General features: G+C 43.7%; 1 long non-coding RNA gene across 2 annotated transcripts in view; it reads right to left on the bottom strand.

The window, feature by feature from the left end:
• The window catches only part of LOC112981207 (uncharacterized), a 410,306-nt gene that overhangs the window by 275,087 nt on the left and 120,258 nt on the right, over positions 1-14,961 (bottom strand). For both annotated transcript variants that reach the window (XR_010392653.1, XR_010392654.1), the window contains one exon: positions 8,585-9,164. This is a non-coding gene — a long non-coding RNA (uncharacterized LOC112981207). The remainder of the gene's footprint in view (positions 1-8,584; positions 9,165-14,961) is intronic.

Here is a 14,961-nt window from a genome sequence, read left to right as displayed (position 1 = left end):
CCTGCAGGCAAGAGGCATGAACAGCAGCTACCACACTGTTTAAACAGCCCTGCAGCTCTGTGAGGTTCAGCTTTGCGGAGGCTGTATAAACATTTCCTTCCGTGTTGATTAGAGCCCAGCAGCTACCAGACAGGCTGGGAATGGCAACGCATGCCCAGGCTGGTGGTAACAGCTCATTAATCAGTCAATCAAATTCAAAAAACTTGATTCTGTAGGGCATTGAAATTCATTTCTGAATTCCTGCAGCTGCTTTTGTCTTCGTCTTTCAGTCACTGGTGCAACAGCAGAAGCAGGCCCAATATTAGGGCTATAATCTGGACAAATCATTTTTTCGTGACTTGGTACCAGCAACAGAGTAACCGTCATCCGTAAAGAGGGAATTTCGGGGACTGCTTTCAGATCTACACGGGAATAACTGAAAGGGAAACATTAGCACATGCATGTTTTTGATGCTGTATTTCTGTATGAAGTGCTGGCAAATGCAAACACTGGATAATGTCTTTTATTTAAAGGAAGTTAAATAGGAGCAAAGCCAGATAAATTACTTTCAGCAAACAGAAAATTACCTGAAAACTGATGTTTCAGGAGGATTGCAACTGTTCAGACATGGATTACTTTTCTGGAAAAGTCTAGGCAGAGAAACCTGGGGTGGAAGGTGAGTTCAAATGTTTTCTTTCAAACTTAACACAAGAAAATATTTTGTCATTTAAAATGTTCCAAAAGTGTTAAATATCTTCAAAATTAAAACAGCCTATTTTGTTTTGCACTGAAAAAAAATGGGGGGGGGGGGTCAAAAAAGGTTTTTTTTCTTCACTAATTCACTTTGGAAAATATTATTTTTATGTAGGCCTGAGGGAGGCTGCTTGGAAAATCTGTCCCTCCGCACGAAGAAAGCAGGATGAGGCCGGGCCGCAGAGAGCACGTGGCCTGGAGGGGGTGAGAGGGCAGGAGCTGCTGTAATCAGAGCATGTCACTGGTGGCACAGCCAGCGGAAGCCTTCGGATGGCCAGGATTATAACGCTATCATCAGATTGCCTGAAAGCACTAAGAAGCCCTCTGAGAAGAAGATTCATTTCCTAAAAGCTACCTATCATCTTCCAAATAGGCCGGTCTCGCATCAGCCTCATTAAGGAGGAATCTGCATAAATTAACCGCAGCTCCCTGTGACATTAAACTCCTGTTTTTGCAGGCTGGCTTGCAGGGCACTGAAGTCGGGAGCAAGGAGCACCTCATCCCTTTTGCTCCCTTCAAGATGTTTTTATCTGCCCAGGAGGCTTCAAAGGCAGCTGACAGGGAGACTTTTCGCTCTTCTGTATTTGTACTATCAGTCTATCACCTCTCTTTCAAGGCCATGCAAATTCACTCCTCCCACCCTGAGGCTAGCCCTTTCATTCGGAGCAGAGCTGATTAGGTGCTGATGAAGACAAAAACATCCCCAAGAAATGACCAGGCTTGGACAGCAAGTGGGGCCAGCGCTGGTGGAAGGGTCTGACGCTTGCAAGCAACGCAACTGCCGTGGTTTAAGCAATTGCAACACATCAAGCTGCTCTGTTGATGCTTCCTGCAGGGAAGGGGTAATTTCTTTAAGTATTCTGCCAGGACCACCTGCAATTCCCTGACCACACTGCTGTGCTGACAGGCTCCACCAACTGCACCTGAAGATCTCACTGTGTATCTCCTCTCATCATGCATGTCCCACATGTGGCCACGTTTTGGATATGGGCAGTAGGTATGTTTTAGGGGATATAAATTCTGCAGCTCACAGGCTGGAGGATATTTAGCAGCTTCTCCTGGAGCACAGGCTTATACTTAGTGAATCTACTGAGAATCTAAAAGACTTGATAGAGTGATAGTCTGCAGCTTTCAGGAAACAAGTGAAAGATAAGAATTAACATAGAAATAGAATTTTTTTTTTCAAGGGAGAGTAACTAAGTTTTGGAACAATTTACTAGGAATGTGCTAGATTTTCCATCACTTGTAGCTTTTAAGTCAAAGCGGAATAACACAGTGTTCAAGTCTTTAGGAATTAAAACATCGTTTTGGACTGATTGCCTCTCCCCACCCCACCCCAGAGCTGTGGCAAAAAGTTGGGGGAGAGAAAAAGAATGCACTAGTTGAAAGAAATATTTTGTTTCCTCACTTTTTAAGGATTATTAAAGAAAAAACAGACAGGAAATTTGAAAGCAAGATGTCATTATGAACTGAAACTGTTTCATTTTAAAACGTCAAAAAAACTCTTTCCATTTTTTATGGAGAAAGAGATGGTTCTAAATGAATAGCTTAACAAAACCAACAAGCTTCCATAAAACATGATGTTGCAAATGTGCATTACTCGCCTTTCTCCCTTCCCCCAAAGGAAAATGGACATGAAAGTATTAAAAATAACCCTGTAAACAAGACTATATATTTTTAAGCTACCAGGCTCTTACAGAGGCACCAGGGAGTGCTGCACAAGTGAGTGGGCAAGGCTCCTGGGACCATGCTGTGCAGGAGGACGCTGCATGTGACTACGGTTCTCTTTTGCCTTAACGATCCGCATTAGCAGTGCCTGGAGGCTGTGCAGAAGGATCTCGCACATGTGCACATGGCTCAAGAACTTGAAATCAAGTCTACAGAGAAGCAACCTTCTCCAGGTCCCCAGGAATTGTTCCTACCTAATATCCCAGCCCCGTTTCTCAGCTGACACTAGAATTGATCTGAACAGCAAGAACCGAATGTCCCTTCTCCAGCCAGCTCCATCCTCGGTTTCTCATTAATTGATTTCCAAACAGTGCAGCCTTCGGGAGCCCAGGTGCCCTCTGAAACCTCAGAGTGACCAACTTACATGATGAGTCCAGCTCTTAGGTAATCTTTGCTCAGCACCTGACCTAAGATGAGGCAATGCTGACCACAGAGCTTGTCTCAAAGGGCCAAAGAATGTGGCATGAAGTTATCTAACGTTATATCTAGATGGCAAAATACCCATCCTGCATATCACCAGGCGTGCAAGGCGTGATATCACTGACATGGTCCTTGGCATAGCCTGAAGTGGAAATGAGGCCAGGTGCTCTGGGCTTTTGCATGCACTGCTAAGCAAGGTAGAGTTGGTCATCTCCAGCCAGGAGGGGAGCACTCTGTAACACAGCAAGCACCCCCGGAAAGCTGCCAGATGTGCGGGACTATACAGGCTGGGATCTGCACATCTCCTAGGACCCTGGTACAGTTTCTACTTCTGTTAAGTCACAGCTGACTTTGGCCTCTAGAGTCACTTAAAATTCACACCTAGTGCACTTTATAGCACCAAGTGATGCCTAGAAGGTAGGTAGAGGTCATCATGGTCAAACGTGTTCATCTGAATAGGCTGCTCCAGGCATTCCCCTACAGCAGACTGCCATCACAAACTAAGACTGGCTGCGGCTGTTTGCCTGAGCTTGTGCTTTTCTCACTCCATCGACGCTTGCTGTTGACTTGCTCCAATGGCTTGGACAAGCACACTCCAGGTAATTAATGAAGAACAGCACGTCTGCGCTCCAAACGAAGAGAAAAGAGGCAGCAGACTGAAACGAAACCCAAGCACTTCATTCCCAAATTCTTACGACAGAGACATTCCTCCAGACTCCGCGCGGGTCCTGGCGTGCTCCTTTATACAACCACTCTCTGCAATACATAACTTCCATGCATCCTATTATTTTCTCTAGTGTATCCCCAACACATGGGTGTTTGCTTTGAACTGTTCCACAATGCTGCTGCTCCGGATGGGTGGGAAGGGCTGTAGCATGGTGATACAGTGGTTTTTTTCCCTTCAAACAACTGATTGCTACATAATTAGCTCTTTTGTTCCAGATACACAAACTCAGCTAGTTAATTATAGGCCACCTTGCCAATGGTTTTTCAGTTCTCTCTGGGTCTTGTTGCTGGGAGGCACATTAAGAAGCATGGAGGAAAGGAAAGCTATAAGGCTGATAAGAATAAAATTAAAAAAAAAATCCTCACAGTTGTCTGCGAGAGCTTTTATTTCACGAGTAGCCACAACAAACGGTGCTTCCATTATGCCTCTCGGATTTCTCAGTCTACAGGCACAGAGATCAAGAGCGCTGCAATCCGAATGGCTCCTTTCATGAGCTTTGAACACACAACAAAGATGGAGCTAGGAAAAAAAACACAGAGCAAGCAACGCTATCCAGCTGTGGTCTGTGAAAGCGCTTTCAGTTATTGACCTGTGCTGTATTTATCTCCCAGACCTAGTGGGTCATTTCTTTCCCCCCCTTTTTTTTTGTGTTTCCCTCCAAGAAAATGGAAGGATTTTTTTTTCTTCCTTAGATGTGTCTGTATTCAGTGGGGTGCCAAGAAAAGCTTCAGAAAGAGCAGATGATGCAAAAATACACAATTTCAGGGCAAAGAAGCAAGGTAACAGGGAAGGGAGGCAAATCTAAAGGGTTTCAACCATGCCAGCATCCCTCCCCCTGCCCCATCTCCCTTAGCTAGCAGTGACGGGCCGCGGTGTTAATCTCTGCGTGCATCAGTGTCCAGTTCCCTTCCTTCTGCCTCAGCAGTCCAGAAACGTTACAGGATCCCGGTGATTAAGCTTTTGTGCTGGGGCTTTGGAAATGGATCCTCTTGCTCTGTCCCAGATTACGCTCTGCAAACTGGAGCAAATCCTTGTAAGACAGGGAGAACTCTCCAAAGCGAAGAGCGTTGAGGTGGTCTGTGGACCTCAGCCCTCAAGGAGTTTGTTGCCTCAGTAGCTCTCCAGGCTGCGACTGAGCTACACAGTGGAAGCAAGGGGTAAGGCCCACGGTAAAGGGATCAAGAGGTAAGAAGTGCCAGTACAAGAGGTCATGTCTCTGCAGAATTTGGGGTGAAACCTGGATTTTCTGTTACTCTAAGAGTGGGGTGTCCCCCACAGACAAGATGCGTAGGTGCTGAAGGGACTGGGCCACCAGACATAACCCAGCAATGGTACCATGTCTACAGAGGGCCCTTCGACACAGGACCATCTTTGCTCTCAGCCTATTCCAGCCACATGCAAATACTTACAAGGCCAAAGAAACTTCTACATTTTAACTGGCGATGGTCCAGGTTACAGAGTTTCTACCCCATCGAACTGTTCTTAGAGCAGAAGCTGTCTTTGATTAGCCTTCTGCCTGAAAGCTGGTTCACACGCTTTGGAAAAAGCTGGGTTCTTTTCTTGGATAAAATCAGGGGGGTTGTTTGGAGAAATCGCTTTTCTCTGACTGTTTTATAGAAAAAAAGTTATTCTTCCACCTGCATTTTTTAAATGTTGTAATGTAGGGCAAGCTCCCCCACTTGAGGATGTTTGGTACCCCCTTTTTTTTTTTTTTTTTTAAACTGAGAAAGAAAAACATTTTCAGAGGAAAACTTTTTTTCTTTCTTTCTTTCTTTTTTTTTTTTTTTTAAACACAGAGAAAACACATTGTCCACTGAAGAGTGATTTGGGTAGAAAGTTATTGCTCTTCACAAACGTCAGTGTCTCCAGCTTCAAGGCGGGGAGCAGCATCCTTCACAGTGACAGCATCTCCTCCATGGCTTCAGAAAACTCCTTCGTTCAAAAAGAAAGCTCCATAAATTTTCTTCAAGAAAAAAAAGTCTCAAAAAGAAAGAAGGAAAAAAAGAGGGGGGAAAAACCATCCACAGCCGAGGGCACCAATTGCAAAAGGTTTCATCCCAGCTTTGCTGAAAACTTTACTTCTAGGTCACAGAACAAGACTGCTTTAACTTCAACACAGTCTCTTTAGACCAAGTGCCAATTGTATACATATATGGCCACTGGAAAATGAGATTATTAAAGATTCATGCATTCAGAAAAGTGTCGTACAAGGAGAAAATGAACTTTCGTGAGGGCAGCAAAACTACTTAGATGCATCTGATTTTAAATGAAGTTCTTAATGAAGAATTCTTGCCTTTGGTTGTATTACAGCTCCAAGCAGTTTTCGCTTTCTCCTTCTCTCCCTCCTTCCTGCTCCCTATTTTTTCCACCCTTCTTCTTTTATTTAAAAAACTTCCCTTGAAGGAATATAAAACTGTCATTTCTCCTTCATCTAAATTCACAAGACAGAGAAAAATTAATTCCTCAGCCATTGTCTCTTTGACTCAACCTTTAATTTTTCCTTCGACAACAAAGCTGTCTGATAAGATTTCTTGCCTGTGCTGTTTCTATCTGTTTCTTAAGAGCAGCTTTCCTTTACTCTTCGCTTTGGGTGAAAGGGGACATTCTGGATGGGTGAAGTCTTGTTTCTTTTAAAGTCTTCCGGGCTTCTGCCACGGGCTCCAATGGGACCGCGTGGGTGACGAGTGCCTGAGTCACCAAGTCAAGTGTCGTCGGGTCAACAAGTCAAGCGTCGTTCGACTGCTCTCCTGCCCGCCAGCTTCTGCGGTTTCAACAGAAATGACTTAGTATTTGAAGTGCTCCCGTGCTGTTGCTGAGATTTGAAAGCTTCAGCTCCTGGAGTGATATGATTATGTGAGAGTTTATTCTTTCATCTTCAAAAAAGAAAAAAAAAAAAGCATACTATAGCCCTGAGTGCACGGAGACTAGTGCAACTGCAGTATATTTTTGCCTGAACACTTCCAGACGTAGAAGGATTAGGAAGTCAGAGGAAAAAAGAGGTTTAATTACAAAAAAACAATATTTTGTAACCTAAAAACAACCAGAGAGATCGTAACTCTAGCTGAGACAGAGAACAATTTGCTCCTTGCTTATCTATGCAATGCTAGACCAGATTAGAATTAAATATACGTAGGGGGAAAATTCCACAAACGTTCACTTGCTTTTGAAAGCAGTTTTCTTTTTTGGCTCCTTCCTGCTTTCTCGCCATAAATATTCAAACAATCCAGTCCAATCAAGTGAAGGAAAGCAAATACCTTAAAGCAAGTTTTTTTTTTATTCAAGTGGCCAACCCTTTACCACAAATGCATCTCCTGTTGACTTTAGGAAAGGTTGCAGTGGCTGTTAGTGCAGTCTTAATTGCGAAAGGCACCAGTACTTGTGATTTCAAACCACATACTCAGTCCCGATATTTGCAGTCTGCATGAGGCACAGACCAATAATTCTTGAGAGAAGAAAAGTCTGACAGTCCAATGAAGGTATGAATTTCACAATCTGTTTGCCGACCATCAGCAAACAGAAAAGAGGGCAGAATTAATCAAGGGCAAAAATCAAAGGAATTATTTTTTTCTGTAATGATCTGCTCTATACTGTATACCTTCTCCTGCCACCAGTTGAGCCAAGGCTCCTGTTGGCTAAGAGGAACTCTAAGGATTGAATGGCGCTTCCAGAATTTAAATTCGAAGCCTCAGTTCCTGAGATCAGCTAAAACGCAGGCATGGTTAGTGGTTTACTAGAGACTCCAGCCAGCCTTTATTAAGAATTTCCTTCCTTTCATGGGTTACTTTTCCTCAGAACACAAATGCTATCCGAACTGCTTTCTGCAGTTTTGAGAACGCAAAATTATTCTGCATTTCCAGTGTCGTGCACTCCTCTTATCTGTATGTTACAGTTATCAGAATAAATAGTAGATGACAAGTCCTTGGAGAGATCCTGTACGTACGTGAGCTAAGTACTCCAGCCAGTAGCTAATCCAGGCAAGGACCTGCAAAACATGGGTTATTCTTGTATTAACTGCAAGAGATAACTGAGGCCGAGGAAGCAGAGAGGGACAGAAAGACCGTCCTCCTGTGTGTCTGGGACCTTCCCGAATGAGGGACTTTCTCCGGTGAAGACACCACGTGATTAGCAACACCACAGACCTAAGAACAGCCTTCCTCGAGGGTCAGGAGAAGGAAGTGACCTTCGGCATCACAGAGCTTGAAGCGAAAGAGAGCAAACGGATTTAAAACAGGATTTATGTGGAATGTGGAAGGAGCTGGGCCACGCTAGCCAGACCACCAGCGCTGCCACTGGCGCTTCTGAGAGAGGGCTGACTGCTTGTACGGTTGGCAGAGAAGACCAACTCTACAAAAGCCCCTTGGCCAGGATCTGTTTCTGTATTTAGGCCACATTCTGGAAGGCCCTTATCCATACTCAGAAGAGGCACATATATGTGTGTATGTGTATATATATGTAAGTATGGATTATATATGTCTTTACATTTGTCTCCATGTGTTTTTATAGCACTGGCTTGCTCTGCTGGAGTCTTAGTGCCTGTGCTGCATTTGACCTTGCGCACGGTCCGGCAGGATTGCAATTGCTGGCTTCCGGGACCATCTCGAATAACAGGAGGAGATGACAAAGAACAAAGCTATCAGGTTTTGTCCTATCAGTTTTACTTTCCAGTCACTGTGTAGTAGAGAAAGGACTGGGAGCACTTTGTGCAAAATGAGCATTCTCTTTACATTTAATCCGCCCATTATGTTAATTAAATATGAATTGATTGTAAAAGACATTAATTGAGATTTAAGAGAGATACATTTAGGCGCCCATGTAATTAACTCAAAATAACAGTGGCAATAAATGTGAAAGCTTATTAATACAATAACCTTGCATGGATCGTTTGGAGTATATCCCTCCCTCTTTCTACACATTTGCATAGCACTGGCTATCACAAGTTACCTATCAATTAAAATACATTTAGAAGATGATACATACTTTCAATTAGCTGGGCTCACACTTGCTGGCTCTCTGGCAGTGGCTCTACCTCTAAGCAAAGTCTTTTCCTCCTTGGTGTCCCACACAGCCCAGCTCTTGTAATCTGCCTTTCTTCACTTCTTCCACATTTGCTGAGCTCTTTTGATCTGCAGAATTTGCGAGGCAGAGTTTGGTTGCGGAGCTCTTGCATAAATGCAACAGAGAGAAGAGCATCAAGCTGGGAATGGGCAGAGTTGAGTCTGATTACCACATCCACACTGGGTGTTGAAACAAAACATTTCCGCCTTTCTTTGCCTTTCTGTAGACAATAAATTATTCAAGGCACTTTGGTCTGAATCAATTTTTTTCTGGTTTGCTGATGGTCCCCAAATGGGCAGAATTGCAGCAGGGAAGTCTACATGCAACAGGAAACATGCAAACGTAGCACTTAGGCTTCTTTTTGAAGCAAAAGGCCTTTTTTGTTTGTTTTTTTTATCAATATATTTTCCAGCATAAAAGTCCTTCTTTGAAATAAAATTGTACGTGTCACCCTTTGGGGCTAATTATCAGATGCTCAGCTGGATGTTTTCTTTAACGGAGGCTGAAAAAGGAGAAAAAAAATGCTAAGTCAAGTCAGTATATTAACTCTTTCCAAAATACATACATTATTTATCTACTGGACAGACAAGGTTTTGAAGTCTTGTTACGAACACTAGTATTCTACCTTCATATTAAGGACTACTGCTGTCATAGGAGCCCAATGAAATTATTGCTGATTGTGAAAATGGGTTTCCCCATCCCAAAATAGCTTTAAAAATTTGCAAGATATGTTTACTTTGAAGAGGAGAAGAAAGTCAAAATCTATATATTTTTATGACTTGATCCTCCAAAAATCAAACAATAAATGTTTATATTGGCTGACAGAGAACATTTGAGCATTCTGTAACTGTATCACTGTAACACTGGTTAACCTAAATGAATATTTGAAAAAGTAAATTGTATCTCAATAAGAACTATTACAAAATACCCACGTTTTCACCACTGCACACAAAGCAGATGTTTTGATTTCAAGTAAGTGACACAAAAAAACCCCACAGCCTATTTCATGTGCTTAATCAGCTGCAATTATGCATTGCTACTGTTTGAGAAGTCATAAACTGAGATGCACATCCTAACCGCGGAGAGGGGAAGCGGCGAGGGAGCGCTCCTGCGAGGGGCACGGCTCAGGGAGCGGGCAGGACCAGCCCACGCGGCGCGGTGCGGGCACGGCGAGCTCTCCTGCGACGCCAGCTGCTTGGAAACCTGCGTCTATCTACAAACAATACCTGCAAATGCAATTATTACATCTTGTTTTACAAATGAGACGCGTTCTCACCCCTGCGACACCCTTCTCTGCTTGGCGAGGTTAGTGCCAGGACTGTAACATTTTTGCCTCCCTCTCCAGTCCTTTCCTCGCAGCAGAGCTTTGCTGAAGTCTACTGGTATGAGTCAGCTCTGCAAGGACATACTCATTCAAACTAAGAGAGCCAAAACGAAAAACAACTAAAAAGCAAACAAAAACTGCAGACCCACCGAGATGCATCGATTTTTTTTTTCCCCTAAAACCTTTATTGCCTTAAATTGAGCTCAAATAAAAAAAGGAAAGAAAAAACACTAAGATGTTGTTATGAAACAGCCAAAGCAGAATGCTGGCATTTCCAAAGATGTTTCCGTCACCTCTCCTTACACCATCTGCCCTGGGCAGTCTCCGCTGGAGGCATTTTGCCAGCGCATGCCATCGCCCTCGCAAGAGGGGCAACAGAGCTGCTCATGGTTCCTCGTTCAACTTGCAGTCGCACGCTCTTTCCTTCCTCCTCCCTGCGTGTACTTGGCACCAACACTGCTTGGCATAAAAGGTGCATTTTCACTTTGCGTGAAGTTTTGGCCTGACACCCCCTCCATCTGGCCTGACTTCTTAGGGAAGAGGCACCTGCCTTGCTCCCCTGAATCGCAGGACGTCCTTGGCTGGCCCGGGAACTCATCGCTCCAGCTGGAACGAGAAGTGCCAGCATCGGCCGGGCGCAGCGGTAAGACACTAGGAGAGCTGGGAAGGGTATTGGATGGAGTTATGAGACAGAAATTCAGTACCTGCTGTATCCAGCCTAATCAATTTTGGCAGCTTTTTCCTTGCTATAAGAAAAGATAAGACTGGGCTGAACTTGGCTGATGAAATAAAGTTTTAGGAAGAATAAAAATAATAATTTAAAAACCCACACCTATGAAAAGGGTAGTTCAACAGGTAAAAATCCCATTTCCATAGCAGGTGACAACAAGATCCTTATTAATTTTTAAGGACAGCAAACATTCTGCCACTGCCTCCCAAAATCTTTTAGTCCTCTTAAGTTCAGCCACACCATTGCTTCAGCTCCTCTCTGACAACTTGGGTATTTCCCTTGAGAGCAGCTTAATAAAAAGGAAAAATAGTGCAATGCTGATTTTTCCAAGTTCGGCAAAGATGTCTGTTTTGCAGAGTAATTAGCTTCTTGCCTAAATTTAAAATTCTCAGTAGTCAATTAAAACCAATAAAATCTTTTTTTATAGCATAGTTTTCACACCTTCCCCAAGGTGAGAGTCTTCTCCATAGACAGAAGATGCAAAGCAGGGAAGACTCCCTTCCGTGAACTGCGTCAGTATGAGACAGAGCTCTTGTTTTTCAATGCTGCTGCAGTTTCACATAAAAATTCCTCCTCCTCAAATAAAACTTTCTTTATTCTGCACTAGAAAATAAGATTCCCTAAAAGGTAAAGGCAAGTGATTAACACTCATACCTGAGCAACTCAAGTTCAGTGGGATTTGAGCTTAATCTGAAGCAAAGCGACCTAATATATATTATATACTCTGAATCATAGACAGCTCTCTGGATCTGGGGAGCTTTCCTGATGGAAATGGTACAATAATTTAAAACAGCGTGGGTTTCAAAATATTTGGTGTGAAAAATTTGGCAGATTTATTGGAAAATGCCTGACTGCCCTAGTATAGAATGGTCCACAGAAAACACACATCATTTTTTCAAAGTGATGGTGGAAAAAGAAGGAGAAAACATCATTCTCTATCACACAGCCTTTTCTGAGTGAGCTGGAGAGAAGAAGGGAAATCAGTCAAATCTCTAGCAAGGAATGATTTGAAATCGGTGACTTGGATTTCCAGATTTATTTCCGTCTCTCCTCAACTGCATCCAGATTTGCTGGATTTGCATATCAGGGGAGATTATTTTTTCTGCTTCCAGGCTTGGAAGTGCAGGCAGGTGCCGAGTAATCAAACACTATTGAGCCTTAGACTTAGATGCAAAGGAAGCTATTGCTGCGGGCCACGCAGCTTGATGCGCTGTTTCCTCGGTCCCTTTGCTGGCTTCCTCGTCGTCCCCACCACGCACGTGGATTAATTTGTGCATAAAACTCTGCTACTGCGTTTAAGGCTCATACACCCAGCCTTGCACCTGGGGAAGAGTGGTCCTTTTCAGACAGTTCCTAGGTACGATACACTCAGAGATGACGCCAAACCCTTGTCTCTACCTTATTATCCCTCTAGGCTGCAAGTCCAGATCTGGAAGTCTTCAGGACTCATGGGAAAGGGTTTATTTGAGCAGGCTTTCAAATAATTGGGTATAGCATGATACTGGGCACCAAGCCACGGCAGGTGAGAGTCTTTGTCTACCTGCAGGAGTTGACACCTTCAGCTAACATAGCACAAAAGTCGTATGAGGAAAAGGCAGGGGTCATATTACTTTGTAACAGTAAGTTATGATTACTCCCAGTTTCCTTCTCTCTCCCAGTAGTTTCGAACTGCTGATACTAACCAGGAAACCCGCATGTTACAGAATTAGTTAAAGGGAAGGGCTAATAGCATCTGCCGTTTTTCAAAACTTGCCTCCTGTTAGACATATTCTTTCCAAGGAGGGGGAAAAAAAAGGCCAAATAAAAAGAGCATTATGATCCATCAGAAATGGTGGAGTCTCAAGTCAATGCACTGAGACTGCTATAAATTCAAATACATCAGTGCAGATCCTCTGCAGGAGAACCCAGTTCTCATTCGCGCTGTTTATCTGTAGGTCCCCAAAGACACTACAGAGCACGTTGTGGTCCATCAGCAGCGACCGCGAAGGCGGAAAGGGAAGCTGCTGCTCCTACATCAATGCTCCTTCCTTTAGGCCTCCTGGGACATGACAGAAAGTCACTGAATCAGACACCGGACACTTATTAGCTGATGATGGATGAGAAACAATTGAACAAGACTTGCTTTTCCACAGCAAGACTATCTCCAAACTGTGCTGACAGCAGCAAATGCTGAGTTTTGCCAGTCCACTAGACAGATATTGATGACTCAGGAAGAAGATATAGCAGGAAGAGATAAATGAACTAAGAGCCCAGACTCCCATTCCTAACTCATAACACTACTTTAATAAGGACCCAGGCACATGGCAACTCAGCCAGCCAGGCCTGGATTCGTGAGCTCTGTGGAGACTTCAAAGAAGAGATAAATGAAGCATCAGTTTCAAGCTGGTGAGTTTCTGATGAATAGAAATGGTTTAACATGTGTAGAGGATCTTACCAGAGAAATGGAAAACATTCCTCAAAGACTCCAGGAGAAAGTCAATTCCCTTCTGAAAATGAGGTAGTTAAGGCCGGGGGAAGAGCGAGAGGATTAGCATATTATAATATATACAACGCGACTTTTTGAGCTTGCAGACACCCTTCGTGAGGCGATCTGGTTGTGCAAGAAGTGCTTAAAAAAAAAAAAGCCATGCAAGGTGAGCAGCAGGGATTTGGGGGGTATTTTCCTAGTAGTACAGAGCTCACGGGAAGGCTCATGGTTAAGCCGTGGTGCAGCAGGAGGGAGAACGTGACGGCTCTGCAGCACGTGGGTGAACTGTGCAAGGGTCACTGCTGCTGACCAGAGCGTGACCCAACGAGGTCTTTGGTTTGGAGGCATCCAGCTGCATTTTGCTATCAAGGACATTTAATCAGGTCCAACTACATTCTCTGTGGCCTGTCTCAAAGGGACAGACCTAGCGTGCTGAATTTCAGAGTAAAGCCCTAAGTTTCTTTTACTGAAATAAAGTTTGCAGTGGGTACAGACAGAGAACTTTAATCTTTCAGTTCGGGTGCCCTGGTTAAATCCTGAAGACTGGATGATACTGTTTGCCACCGTATGAACTAACTTTCTTTCCAATGAGTCTTAAACATTGCTTCGCACTAGGGAGAACAGCGATACAAGAAGCAGGGCAAAAAAAACCAGAGCCTCTCTGAAACACCGACAGCATTACTCCTCTTCCTTGGTAACGTTCATCGAGATAAAAGCACTTAGCAGAAACTGAGGATTACTGAGTCCCCTTCGCTAGCTGACAGCCAAAACATTTATGTCCAAGCCCGTATGCATAATGTCGAGCTACTCTCCAGAACGGACCGGAACCAGAGAACCTACTAACGTCAGTGTGATTTTCTTCCTTGACAACCAAGGGCTTTGGATCAGGCTCCAAGTGACATTATCCTCAAGATCCACAGTTCCAAGTTTTAGGGATCCCAGCAGAATTTCTCAGCCTGCAGCTTACAGTACCTCCTGTATTTAGTGCTGCTATATTTACTCACACATGGCCAGGTGCTTGCAGAAAAGATGCCATCATAGCTGTTTAAGCTCCTAGATAACTACTCCAGTAGGACAATCGGTTTACAAGCAATTCTGATGAGGCCATTAGATACACTGCCATCAGTGCTAATCAACATGACTGAAGTTGTTGAATATACTTGCAAAGTGCTCCCGTCAGCTCCAAGAAATAACGCAAAACCCATGTTGCCTTATAATTTCCCTTGCAAATTTATCACATCCGGTGAAGGTATGAATTCCCCATTATGTCCAAAAGCTGTCAAAAAAAAAAAAAAAAAAAGGCCTATTTTCTGCTTAACCATACGCTGTGATGATGGGTGTTGCGACAGCTCATTTTCTATAATGAGCTCATCAATGTAAAACAGCATTAGGGATATGGCAAAACACACAGAAAGTGAGCTGATCTGCAACAGTTCAGACGAGCAGGGTTAGTACCACCTCACACTGGCAACTGTCTTCATGACCATTACTAGCCCAGCAGACCTATTAGCGGTGACAGTGCTCAAAGACACGGTACCACAGTTTGCGCCGAAGCTCATCCCATTTAAAGAAGGCATAGAAATATCACAGTAAGCGGTTCTGATGAGCAAATTTGTGGAGCTTCATTACTACTGGAACCATAGGCTGCTGGTGCAGCTGGGTACTTAAGCAGGTGTGTAACCTTGACTAGGCCATTCATTTTGTCAGGATCACTCAGGTCCTTAAAGTTAGGGACTGTCTGTGTGCTTTTTTAAGTGACATGAAAACTGAGGGCATCT

The sequence above is a fragment of the Dromaius novaehollandiae genome, chromosome 23, assembly GCF_036370855.1.
Source record: "Dromaius novaehollandiae isolate bDroNov1 chromosome 23, bDroNov1.hap1, whole genome shotgun sequence".
Classification (NCBI taxonomy): Eukaryota; Metazoa; Chordata; class Aves; order Casuariiformes; family Dromaiidae; genus Dromaius; species Dromaius novaehollandiae.
This window is presented reverse-complemented; position numbering and strand designations above follow the sequence as displayed.